At 40.5% G+C, this 13550-nt stretch overlaps 1 long non-coding RNA gene across 2 annotated transcripts; it reads right to left on the bottom strand.

Moving 5' to 3' along the window:
* Positions 1-2494: 2494 nt before the first annotated feature.
* Positions 2495-11931, bottom strand: LOC122462192. 2 transcript variants are annotated; one of them, XR_006284604.1, is made up of 4 exons: positions 11885-11931; positions 9468-9597; positions 7577-7707; positions 2495-3017 (listed from the first exon to the last, which is right to left on the bottom strand). It is a non-coding gene; the product is annotated as an uncharacterized LOC122462192 (long non-coding RNA). The 2 variants fall into 2 exon arrangements; XR_006284603.1 differs by having other exon boundaries at positions 7577-7703.
* Between the last annotated feature and the right edge of the window lie 1619 nt (positions 11932-13550).

Here is a 13550-nt window from a genome sequence, read left to right as displayed (position 1 = left end):
GTGGTGGGCTTCTTGGGTATTTCCCCCTTCCCTCCTGAGAAGGATTAGTTCAGCTATATTCACCATCTGGACCAGATTTTGTGCACCACTTAGTGATTAATCAAGAATTTCCTCTTCCCTTGTCAAGTACCAGGGGGTAGCCGTGTTAGTCTTTATCCACAGAAACAACAAGGAGTCCGGTGGCACCTTAAAGATTAAACAGATTTATTTGGGCATCTGAAGTGGTTTTTTTACCCACGAAAGCTTATGCCCAAATAAATCTGTTTAGTCTTTAAGGTGCCACCGGACTCCTTGTTCTCTTCCCTTGTGGGTTCCAGAACTAACTGCTCCAATAAGCAGTCATTAATGGTGTCTAGCAATGTTATCTTGTATCCCATTTTGAGGTGACACATACCCAGTCAATATGGGGATAGCTGAAATTCCCCATTATTATTGGGCTTTCTGTTCCTGTAGCCTTCTCTAATCTCCCTGACCATTTCACAGTCACCATCCTAATACAGTAGTCAACCATGACAAAAACTCCCATCGTTTTACTGACTCAGAATGTCACCCTACATCTTGCTCCATTTTTTACTAGGAGTTCTAGCACTAATGCAATATAATATTAAGACTAGAACAATATATTTGGCATATAAGATCATGTGTATTTCTTTAATTGGGGTCCTGTGGTTGCATGCACAATATCATACAAAAACTGAATCTGTAAATGCTTTATACTCAAGTCAGTAACTCTTATTTCAAAGAGGGGTAAGTAGTACTCCTGGAACACTTCAATATTGTGGATCATATGACATTCACATGTCATTTAGGAGAGGAAGGATGTGCTGGAAGTGAAAGTAGTAGAAAAACTCAGGAGATCTGGTTTCAGTTCACAGCTCTGCCACAGCCTGTCCCCCTGGCCAACTCACAATCTCTATTTCAGCTTGCTTTAAAATGAGGTTAATACTACTCATTTTCTGCTACACTTTGTCTATTTAAACTACATACTTTCTTGGGCAGGAACTGTGTGTGTGTGTGTGTGAGAATACACGTGCAAACAGTCACTAGCACAACGGTGCACTAATTTCATCTGGGGTCTGTAAGTGCTACTTTAGTTCAAATAAACAAACAAACTAATTTTCACAATTGAGGCCTAAGCATATAAGACATGCAAGTACCCTGAGCTGGAATGTAGCTTGAAACTGAGACCAACACTGATGGTAAATATAATAGGAAAAGCCCCTGAGAACTCTTGGGTTTGGCCCTTCCCTAAAGAAAAGATTCCCCCACCCCCAAACAAAAAGCAAGTAATTACATGTTGTACAGTTACTTTTAAAAATAATAATAAAGGGTTTCATTAAATGTACTCATGTTCTCTAGGCTTTGGCTTTACTTTCGACAGCTAAACATGTATGCATACATACCTGAATATATGCCTATGAGTCATCACTCAAGACGCAAGATTGACTATTGAACATACATCTGCAAGCACTGTCCCCAAGTTTCACAAGATATGCAGCAGTGCACACTCCAGGTCACAAAGCAAGATCAAGCCCTTTATTCTCTTGAGGTAATAATTAAAAAGCAAAATACTGTAGTGAAGGACACAGACAGGAGCAATCAGCAGCTGAATACATTTTAATCGTGATTTGCATTCATTCTTTGCTTTAGGTTGTTCCATGACAACCATTCAGAACTGGTAGTTAGACATCAAGGTTTGCCTTTAGAAAACCTTTGCAAACTAAAAATGTGTCTTGCATATGATAACCACAGGGGATTCTTAAAAAGTCTAAGAGCTCTTTAAAGAAAGACCACATTATGCTTAGTGATTTTCTTTCAATTGACTCAGCAATTTAAATTGACCGCTTTTAAATTTCAAGTAGCAAATTGCACTTCACTCTAATACTATACTAGAAAAATGTAAGTCACAAAATATACAATTCCTTCTAATGCAACACAAGAGCAGTTATGGTTTTGTACTTTCCATTCATGTTGTATACATCAAAAGTGCATTATAAGAACTTTCCCAAAAATCTATTACTTATTTCAATTCTTTAAATGTATACACTTCAGAAAAAAATTCTATGTATTCTAGTTGCCTTTGAGACAAACTTAAAAATAAGCACATCAGAAGAACACTCTCCTGTGACTGAAGTGTAGTAATGCTTCATTAGCTAGAATGTAAGTGCTTGGAAGCAAGGACAATGGCTTCTTGTATATTTGTACAGCTTTCTGCACAACAGGGGGCCTTGAGCCTGACCCATAACTCTGGAAACTACCAGAGTCTAAATAATAATAATAGTAATGTTACCCATGCACATGAATCAGTTAACCAGCAACTGCTCTATCTACACATCATACTTAGCATATATAGCAGCGGTGTAAGTCACCAGCGCCACCCAGGTATGCTCTCTACTGGCTAAAGTATGCTCCCACAGCCCCCCTTACTGGAATTGCTCTCTTCTGTTGTCTCCTTAGTAATCGCTTCACAAACACATTCAAGCACTACACAGAATTATGTTGCTGTTTTATATTTATTAATAATTCCATGCCCTTTCGCCAGCCCCAGGCTTTTCAAGACTGTGATTGCCTTTCCTGGGTACAGTCCTCAGTTTCTCCCCAAACAATCAATCAGTCCAAAATAATTTATGTTTCCTTTTCTATTACCGTAGTCTGTTTGTGCAACTGCCCATCCTGAGTCCATCTTCTCTTTCATAGGAGTGCCCCCCGGAACCAAGGTTCTCCATTCTGCTTCTGTAGTTATCTCTGATCCCCCAATTCCACAGCTGGGGTCACTCATGACAATCAATTTTCCATATCACATTCAGCTGGGGGACAGCTGCCAGTTCAAAGGCCAGGCTGAGCCTGATTCACCTTTGACAAATGTCCCATTTGTCTGCATCACTTCAAAGGCCATCAGCACTTTTCTGGTGATCCCTATCAACTTCTGCAGAATTTAAAGTTTTTTTAAGATTATGGTTCTAGTTGTGAAGAAAAACCTTCCCAGAGTGACCTAATGCACTGCTGTTTTTCAGTACCTGCAGAGAGAGATTTAGAAAGCAGAAACTACTTTTATATAGGTGCAGACTACCCCTATTCATACCAATGTGTTAAAAGACAATCCTTAGATGCACACATTGAAAATTCACTGCTAAAGACTGCAGCAGAAATATCCAGCTACTCTGAGCACTTAACCAGTTGTATACTACATGTACACCCCAAAATCCCAAAAGCATTTTACAAAGGCAAGTTTATAGAACATTTGCACACGACAGCTGAGGACTATGAGATGTTATGTAAATTGTCCAAGTCCTCAATAAAATGTCATTGGCAGACGTAGGACTGAATCCTCTTGCCTATCCCTGTGTCACAGCTGCCACACCATGCAATTTGGCAACTGTCTGTCCAGTTGCTCAGCATTGTTTTCAGACTTGCTGAGGCCCAGCCATTTCTTTAAATTCACAGAAAAATGGGCAGAAAGACCCGAGAGAATGATGTTTGGAAATATACTCTTGCACTCCTACAATCTGCTACCTTCTGGACAATCCTTTAGGGCAAAACCTATGTTCACTATCACAATTTCTATCCTAGGAGTTTCATCCTGTAGAACTTGGTGTTTCATGCATGCTGGGGAGGATTTATAAGATGATGTATTTCAAGCAGAGTAAGACTTGGATTACACAGCATTACATCTCTTTTGGAGTATTATGGGGTGTTTGTGTAACTATCCCGTTTGCTCAGAAGACTAATGCTTACTCTTTCCTTTTTGTTTTAAGGATTACCTAGTGTACAGTAGAGCCCTGCTCCAAAGCACACTGATGCAAAACTCCCATTGACTGTAATGGGCTTTGGGTCTGGCCCCAGACTAGAGTCCATTCTATGACCATATCATCATCTAGAGACAAGATGACTGGTCAGCAATGTAAAGAGAAAACAGCCAGTCGTGTGGGACCTTCCACATTCTTTTATACAGAGAAGCTGTTGAAAAATACCAATACCTCTGCTGATATGAAATGTGGTATATATAGGTATATCTTACCAACCACCTGACCAGGATGGGGATAGTGACTGTGAACTGATCACGGAGATTAAAATAAAAAACTCAATAATAATGGGGGATTTCAACTATCCCCATATTGACTGGGTACATGTCACCTCAGGATGGGATGTAGAGATAAAGTTTCTTGACGCCTTAAATGACTGCTTCTTAGAGCAGGTAGTTCTGGAACCCAAAAGAGGAGAGGCAATTCTTGATTAAGTCCTAAGTGGAGCACAGTATCTGATCCAAGAGGTGAATATAGCTGGACCCCTGGGTAATAGTGACCATAATATAATTAAATTTAACATCCCTGTGGTGGGGAAAACACCACAGCAGCCCAACACTGTAGCATTTAATTTCAGAAAGGGGAACTACACAAAAATGGGGAACATAGTAAGAGAACCAAAAAAAGTGCCACCATGGCTGAACAACAAAGTAAAAGAATCAGTGAGAGGCAAAAAGGCACCCTTTAGAAAGTGGAAATTAAATCCTAGTGAGGAAAATAGAAAGGAGCATAAACTCTGGCAAATTAAGTGTAAATATACAATTAGGAAGGCCAAAAAAGAATCTGAAGAACAGCTAGCCAAAGACTCAAAAAGTAACAGCATTTTTTTTAAGTACATCAGAAGCTGGACGCCTGCTAAACAACCTGTGGGGTCACTGGACAATTGAGATGCTAAAGGAGCACTCAAGGATGATAAGGCCATTGCGGAGAAACTAACTGAATTCTTTGCATTGGTCTTCACAGCTCAGGCTGTGAGTGAGATTCCCAAACCTGAACCATTATTTTTAGGTCACAAAACCGAGGAACTGTCCCAGACTGAGGTGTCATTAGAGGAGGTTTTGGAACAAACTGATAAACTAAACAGTAATAAGTCACCAGGACCAGATGGTATTTACCCAAGAGTTCTACAATTTCACATCTGAATTCCTTCAGAACTATTAACTGTAGTCTGTAACCTACCATTTAAATCAGTTTTTGTACCAAATGACTAGAGGATAGCTAACTTGATGCCAATTTTTAAAAAGGGCTCCAGAGGTGATCCCAGCAATTACAGGCCAGCAAGCCTGACTTCAGTACCGGGCAAACTGGTTGAGACTATAGTAAAGAACAAAACTGTCAGGCACGTAGATCAACATAATTTGCTGGGGAAGAGTCAACATGTTTTTTGTAAAGGGAAATCATGCCTCACAATCTGCTAGAATTCTTTGAGGGGAACAACAAGCATGTGGACAACGGGAACCCAGTGGATATAGTGTACTTAGATTTTCAGAAAGCCTTTGACAAGGTCCCTCACCAAAGGCTTTTAAGCAAAGTAAGCTGATATGGGATAAGACGGAAGGTCCTCTCATGCATTGGTAACTGGTTAAAAGATAGGAAACAAAGGGGAGGGATAAATGGTCAGTTTTCAGAATGGAGAGAGGTAAATAGTTGTGTCCCCCAGGGGTCTGTACTGGGACCAGTCCGATTCAACATATTCATAAATGATCTGGAAAAAAGGGTAAACAGTGAGGCAGTAAAATTTTCAGGTGATACAAAACTACTCAAGATAGTTAAGTCCCAGGTAGACTGCAAAGAGCTACAAAAGGATCTCTCCAAACTGGGTGACTGGGCAACAAAATGGCAGATGAAATTCAGTGTTGATAAATGCAAAGTAATGCACATTGGAAAACAAATGATGAGGTCTAAATTAACTGTTACCACTCAAGAAAGAACTTGGAGCCATTGTGGATAGTTCTTGGAAAACATCCACTCAATGTGCAGCAGCAGTCAAAAAAGCAAACAGAATGTTGGGAATCATTAAGAAAGGGATAGATAATAAGACAGAAAATATCATATTGCCTCTATACAGATCCATGGTATGCCCACATCTTGAATACGGTGTGCAGATGTGATTGCCCCATCTCAAAAAAAAGATATATTGGAATTGGAAAAGGTTCAGAAAAGAGCAACAAAATTAATAAGGGGTAGGGAACGGCTTCCATATGAGGAGAGATGAATAAGACTGGGACTTTTCAGCTTGAAAAAAAGGCACCTAAGGGGGGGATACGATAGAGGTCTATAAAATCATGACTGGAGTGGAGAAAGTAAATAAGGAAGTGTTATTTACTCCTTCTCATAACACAAGAACTAGGAGTCACCAAATGAAATTAATAGGCAGCAGGTTTAAAACAGCAGGTTTTTTCACACAACACACAGTCAACCTGTGGCGTTCTTTGCCAGAGGATGTAGAGAAGACCGAGACTATAACGGGGTTCAAAAAAGAACTAGATAAGTTCATGGACGATAGATCCATCAATGGCTATTAGCCAGGATGGGCAGGGATTGTGTCCCTAGCCTCCGTTTGCCAGAAGCTGTGAATGTGTGACAAGGAATGGATCACTTGATGATTACCTGTTCATTCCCTCTGGGGCAGCTGGAATTGGCCACTGTCAGAAGACAGGATGCTGGGCTACGTGGACCTTTAGTCTCTCCCAGTATGCCTATTCCTATGATATTGCTCTTGGTTCTGATCAAGAGATGTGAACATCCATCTTTCACAGAGTGGTGCTCCTCTTGCAGTATCTTTATAAACAATGTCTCCAACCAGCTTTATGGATGGTAGAACTGAGTCATTAGAGAAACAGAATTTCTTGATAATATTCAAAGTTTTGCTTGAATCAAAGTTAGATACTTAGTGTACAAATGCTGTCAACAACGGCCATAAAAATGTGCACTTTCTATTGTGGCAATGTTCTAATAGCTCCAGGCTTACGATTACATTTAGTTTTACACAGAGCAGGTTTTAAAACATCAACAATAAACTTCACAGTGTTCATTATGAAACATGTACCAACCATGCTGCTGCAGGAGACAAACTTGAATTTTCTAGATTTCCCCCCATGCTAAACTCAGCTATCGTCTGACCATATATATTTCCCATTGTCAATTTTCTCCACATCCAACATTTTTTCAGATCCTTATAACTTAATTCATACACTTACAGACTCCTAATTTTCCACACCAATTAACCCTGTAAAACACCGAAAGGATAATTCATAAAAAGTTACAAAATCTAAAAGCTAATACAATTTATTCTTCACAAGTTTATCTATTTTTTTGCCAGGACAAACCATGAAGAAAGTGTTTTCACTATGGGTTTCCAGGCCTTGTTTAATTTAAACAGCTAGTTCATCTACTAGCTTGTTTTATGGATATCAAACCCCTTTTCCTTTAAAAAAAAATCTTCTGGAACCTTGTTTTTGCGCTCTTCTGCTCAAGTCTGATACCACAGAATTTTATTTTAGTTTAATACCCTTGAAACCGTGGTCAGCAAACTAAGAAGTCCCCCTGCCCCCATGAAGCATTTTAGCAAAAAGAAAAAGCAAACAGGAGCTTTTTTCTTTTTTTAGCTTATTAAAAGTAGAAAACTTGTACCCCACTTTGTGAGGTTTTCCTCGGTTGCCTTGCTGACCTCAGACCCTATGTCTGTTTTTTTGTATCCTATTTAATCTATTCATCTCATGTCATTACACAACACTGCAATAAACCTTCGGAATCTCCTCTTTATTACTCACCAAATGCTCATGCCAGCCCATTCCTTAATCCCAAAGAAAAATAGCTTCTTTACCAAATTTCTGAAAGAGGTCAGGTCTGCTGCGGCCAAACACACAAGAAGCAATCCACATATATGGCTTCAGAGGGCTGGCTTGAACAAAATACAAAAATGATTCTCACTAGCGAGCTTGAAGAAATAAGATTCTCATACCCTGGCTTTCTCTCTGTCAATCCCAAAATATGTTATACTGAGGCTAGCTCCTCACTTACCCCAAACTCACAAAAAAGGAGACGGATCCCCATCCCTCCCCACTCTTTTTATTGTTCCTGGCTAAGCTTCCTTAATGGAGCAATTAGCTTCAGCTGTGCCTACCTTTATCCATTATTGGGTTCCCTGGCAATAATTCCAGCCCACCATTTGCAATGAAGGCAACCCTAATACCATTTTTACTCATTCAGGGACAGCATGTGGTTAACTTGCCCCCTGCTAACTATGGGGTTCTGAGGGAGAGATCTAAATATCCTGTCAGTACCATGAAGAATGAAATATGCATTTCATTGTGAGCTGGTCTTCATTCAACTCCCTTACTAAAGGAGTTATCTTAGCAGCCACTTACGTGCTCTGTGCCTAGCCTTACAGTGAAACTCATCTATTCAGCTATGATTTTTAAATAGTAATTTTCAATGGCAGTGTTCAGTGAAGGTGAATATCAGCCAAAGCACTATATTCTGAGACAAGTCTGCTTGTTTCAAACTAATTATATTTTCTTTTTTCATAGTTTATATTAATTCCTGCAAAGAAAAGAACTAGTTTCATGGTATAGTGTAATGTAATTTCTCCTTATTTTTATTTTCTCCAATTAAATGGAAATCCTAGTAGACCTGATCTCAATCTTTCTACTGGTATTTATTTATTCAAAATGTTATATTAATCTATAGAGGCCATCCAGTGCTTTGAGAGCCTATCCCATAACATTAAAAATTAAAACAGAGTATTTTGGTTTCTCCTGAAGGACTTGATGAGCCAGAAATAAGGGGGGTTGAATTGACTTACTGCTCTGATCCAACACCTAAATAGTCAACTGGTCAATTTTTCAATTGGAATTTCCACATATCGGATTTGAAGGCCCCTATTCTGCATAGGCTCACAATTTGCTTAACTTAGTACACTGTGAATAGCCCCACTGACTTGAATGAGACTATTTACAGAGCAGAAAATTAAGCTTAAATATAAATAATTGCAGGATTGGGGTCATAGTCACTAAAGACAAGTATAAATCTCGTCTAGGATTTCAGCACTCCGCTGTTGAACTGTTCTGATCCATGGTACTGAGGCAGAAAAGAGAGAATTCACTATATAAATGTAATAGGCCCCAGAAACAGTAGGCAAGACAAGCTTTTATCCCTAGTGTCATCACTTTTTGGGATCCATAGACACCAATCAGAGTAGAGAGAAAGGAAAAGTTTAGGTGGCTACCATACAGGACAGAGACTAAGGACACCTGAAGAGTTGATTTCCAACTATATATATTTTTATTTCTCATATCATTTATTGCTCACAGCATCTACTAGCATTCCATACGTACATGTACGTAAGCCATTAGTTAGCTTTCTACAAAGGTGTGTATCTCAAAAGCATCTGATCTTGTGAGGTTCATTTTCAACCCCCGCAATGTGTTGTGTTTTTTGTTGCAATCTTGTTCTCATATCTATTACACATCTCTTGCTGTGCCAGGCATATGTTCATTATTTGTTGATGAGCAACTTTGGATTCCCAAAGTTATGGCTGCAAAATTGGGCAAGCATGATTTTTTTTTCCTTCCTAGATGTTAAAGTGGGAAGATCACGATATGTTTCAATGGTTCATGGCAGTGCCTGACAGCACAACAGTTTCAGGAATGGATCACTTACCCTGTCGCTGGGTTGATTAGAAACAGTCTATACACAGGATTTCCAAAGGCTGGTATTTATGAGTTAGAGTGTCGGAAAACTACTACTATGGCGACTTCTGGGAAACACCAATGGAGCAAATAACTGGAAACTGTTGAAAGAGTGGTCATTAGCAGTGTCAGATTCTGCAGAAGTGTTTGGGGTGATCATTTCTTTTCTATCCAACCTGATGATCCTTAACAATCCTGTTATCATGTATGACTTCTGTCAGCTCATGTGGAGGCTGTGAAAGCTTGAACCTTGCACTAGTATAATTGTTCTACCCCCTGCAAGGAACAATAACTTAATTATAGTACAGTAGCATCAATTTTGTCTCAAGGAAGAGAAATAGCAAGTTTTATTTCTCCCATTAGGTATTTCATAGGGAGACTGATTTTCAGATTAAGAAACAGAATTTTACATTTATGCCTTTGATTTCATCCACAGAAGACGCATCAACCATCACAGCACCTTCTTTCATAGTATTATCACCAACTCTAAGAGAAGCAGCCGTGGCTGCAAGCCTTCCAACCCCAGCAACAGTATGAATGGAATGTTTTACAGTCCCAAATGAATGAACCAGCAGCTGATGGCAAGTTCTTGCTATTGATCCCAGTACTTCTCTTTGTTCACCTATTGGAAAACAAAACCCCAGCCACATAAATAAGGCAATAGGCTGTTCCTGGAGATGGTATTCTTTCCTTTGCTGCCACTCCCATGACCTCCTACGACCACCAGCAAAAGACATTTTCTTAACCAGGTTGGCTCTAATTTGGGGGTCAGCATGCTGCTGAATTTGTGTGACAACTACCACAACCCGTCTCAGGTGGGGGTGACCATCAAAGAAGTGGAGCAGGCACATTTTTCAGAGAAGATATACAAAAAAGCAATGATGATACAAACGGGGGCCCATATTAAAGATGCTGGGGACCCGTACTCCCACTGAAGCCAAAAGAAATTGAGGATGTTTGGCAACTCGTAGGCCTGATTTGCTCTTCACCTTTGCAATAGCATCAGCAAATAGCTAGAAGAGGAGGCTAAGCAAGTGTGTTTGTAGGGCTAGCAGGAACATAGCTCCATTGCCTGGAATACCATTGAAGGCCCAAGTAGATTGGCTTATCTATTAGTAGGGAACAATTTAATTTAGAAGTACTGTAGCTGAGTAAAAATCCAGCAAAATGTGGATGAAATGTAAAATAGGTAGAACAGCAACCGTGTGCTGCATTTTCTTAAATAAGGGGCACAGCCATGCACACCCCCGCAAAAGCAGAGCCCCCACAAACACAGGACACCTTCTCTAACAGACTGAGTGTATAACTAGCAAGGAGCCAGCAAGATAAGACAATGAGGCATACTATGAAGTGGTAAGTGGCTGTTTTTTTGCTGTAGGGAGGATACAGAGACAGTTATATACATCCAAGGAAAACCTTGGGCCCAACTGGAGGGCTATAGAAAGGGTGGCTCACTGCAACTTGCAGTGGGCTCTCATTGAGCAAACATTTACCTTGCTATGGGCAGCTGCATGACGCAGCAGACAAACAACGAGAAGGCAACAGAAGGCTAGCATAACCACCGTGTTGTCCCCCACCAATGAAAGCCAGACGTACTCCCCAGAAGACTTTCAGAGTCACTGACACACGCATGCCCTATGCTCTAATTTCCCATATTAGTACTTCACAGCAGTTGCAACACAGTTGAGTAGCATCAACATGTCAGGATCACATCACTGGTAGCATTGCAAGTATTTTGCGATTAAGGCTAGCGCTGTGTGCTCTGTATGGGGCATGATCTGGAAGCCTCTTGAAGGTAATGGGATCTGTCCTTTGACTTCAGTGGACTTTGGATCAGGACAATCTAGCTTCCGGTACTGTTTCAGGCAGCTGCTGTGAACATGTAGTGGCAAGGCAGAATAGACTTCACTGCCCCCATACAGAACCTTCCACTTCTTTCCAAGCATCCCTCCACCCACAAACTTCTTGTCACAGCCTTACATGCCATGGAGTAAGGACCTCCCCTCACCCCCAAATGTATGGCAGAGACTGACCATCCCAGAGCACACCCTGGCAGCATAGCGTGGCATGGAAACAGGCTCTACTGCTCTGGCCCCCCTCCTCTGGCCCTGCAGTGGTCTCTCTCGTGACTCAGCCCTCCCATCAGGTTATGTTTATTCCCATCCCTTCCAGGGCATCTAAGGCCAAAAATCAACAACACACAGTCTTTGCCTTAGATTCAGGCTGGGACCAACCCTTCCTTCCCAAGGGGTCTGTCTTCTCCGCTCTAATTCAAGCAATCTTCTACCCACCCTCTGGGCTCAGCCTTCACCCTTCCCACACTCTCCTCCAGCCCCTCCTGAGCTCCCCTGGGTTACTCCCTGCTCATTCCTGTGCAGCCCTTCCTACCTAGTGTCTTCCATTAGCCTCTGCCAGCCTTGTCCTCTCCTCCCAGCCAGCTCTCTGTGGCTGGGCTTCCTTTCAATCCAACAGCCTGTACAGGTGTATCAGGGCAGAGCTAATTGAAGACTGCTGGTTTGCCACAGGCCTCTTGGCTCTTCAAGGGGCACATTGCCCTGCTCCCCATGCACTTTATTATTTTGCTCAGTTGAGTCAGTGCTACTCTAATTGTGAATAATCTGGGCTGCTAGTCCAGTGCTCTTCTCTATAAGAGAGTGTGCAAAAAAGGGGAGAGAAGTGAGAGGAGCCCTGGCTTTGTCTCCCCTTTCAATCTGCTAGCCAACATGGCTGACTAGGTGCGTTGTGAAGAAGAAATCACAAAACAAAAAGGGAGATGGAACTAACTTCTACTCCCCACAAGCAAATGAAGAACTTTGATTGAGTCACAATTTGTTCCCCAGTCTCCTCCTGGAGCAGTGTGGCTGCCTATCACCCCTGACTCTGGACCAATGGTAAAGTTACAACATATCCCTTCATTACGTGATCACATCTTATTTCTCAAATAATGTAATATCATACATTTTCCCCCATACAACCACATTACCCTTTTCTCTCATCTCTCTCTTCTTTTACAGCAACCCTCTTCCCCCGAACACAATATTTTCCTCCTCTCTACTTTTAAAATATTTAGTGCAATAGTTTTCTCCCATAAGACTCTGTACTTTTCGGCCTCTCCCCCTCAATGTTTTTGTTTTCTCACTTCAGACCCCTAAACACAAAGAATCCCTGCCACAGCAGTGAACTCATGTGAGTTGGAAAGTTTTTTAGACAACAGTTTTTCATGCTGGGCCAAATTCTCTTCTGGTGTAACTCCACTGAAGTCAATTGAGATACTTTAGCAGAGAACCAGGCCCATTAGGTCTACCTGTTAAATAGTGTCTTTTTAAACAAAACTCTGTATTATAACAATATACAAAAATATTAATGTAGAACCACCAAGGTATAGAATTTGATAAAACACTAAAGTGTTTTTCTTAAAAAATACCTGCAAGGAATAATAAAACACTAATAATATCAAACAATTACAAATATTAACATTTAGAAATTCTGCTGGAAAAAATAAGAAATATTAAACATAACTTCATTAAAAACAATTCAGTAAGCGCCCATTCTTTCCCCTCCAAGACAACAACACTTACACAAGCTAAAAAAAGACTGGACTATCCACATCTAGTCATCTAAATTCACATTTAGAAAGACTGAAGCTCTCCCTTCTTTCAAAAGTAATTCTAGATAGTCAGGAGACATGAACTCTGACAAAAATGAAATAATTTCTTTTTGAATTGCATTGTTTCGATTCTGCCATGCTCCAAAAAAGTACAATTACAGTAGGACCATAAGTTAGAACTGATAAATGTTGTACTTATTTTCCCCCAGATGCATATTTGCAAAGGTGGGGAACATTCTTCTTCTAACAAAGCCTCAATTAAAATCAGTGTAGGACTTTCAGTACAAGCAGACTGCTCCACTAAACTTAACATCTATAAGTCAACATTATTTCTTTTAGAAGTTTTCCAGAGGTTCTACCTCTTTTCCTTAAACTGGTCCAAGGAACAGGGATTTTATATTTTCTGATTCATTTTGTACAACATTCCTATTTCTTCTTCATAATTTT

The sequence above is a fragment of the Chelonia mydas genome, chromosome 1 (genome assembly GCF_015237465.2).
Source record: "Chelonia mydas isolate rCheMyd1 chromosome 1, rCheMyd1.pri.v2, whole genome shotgun sequence".
Lineage (NCBI taxonomy): Eukaryota > Metazoa > Chordata > Testudines > Cheloniidae > Chelonia > Chelonia mydas.
The sequence above is the reverse complement of the archived record's forward strand: the minus strand, read 5'-3'. Positions and strand labels throughout refer to the sequence as shown.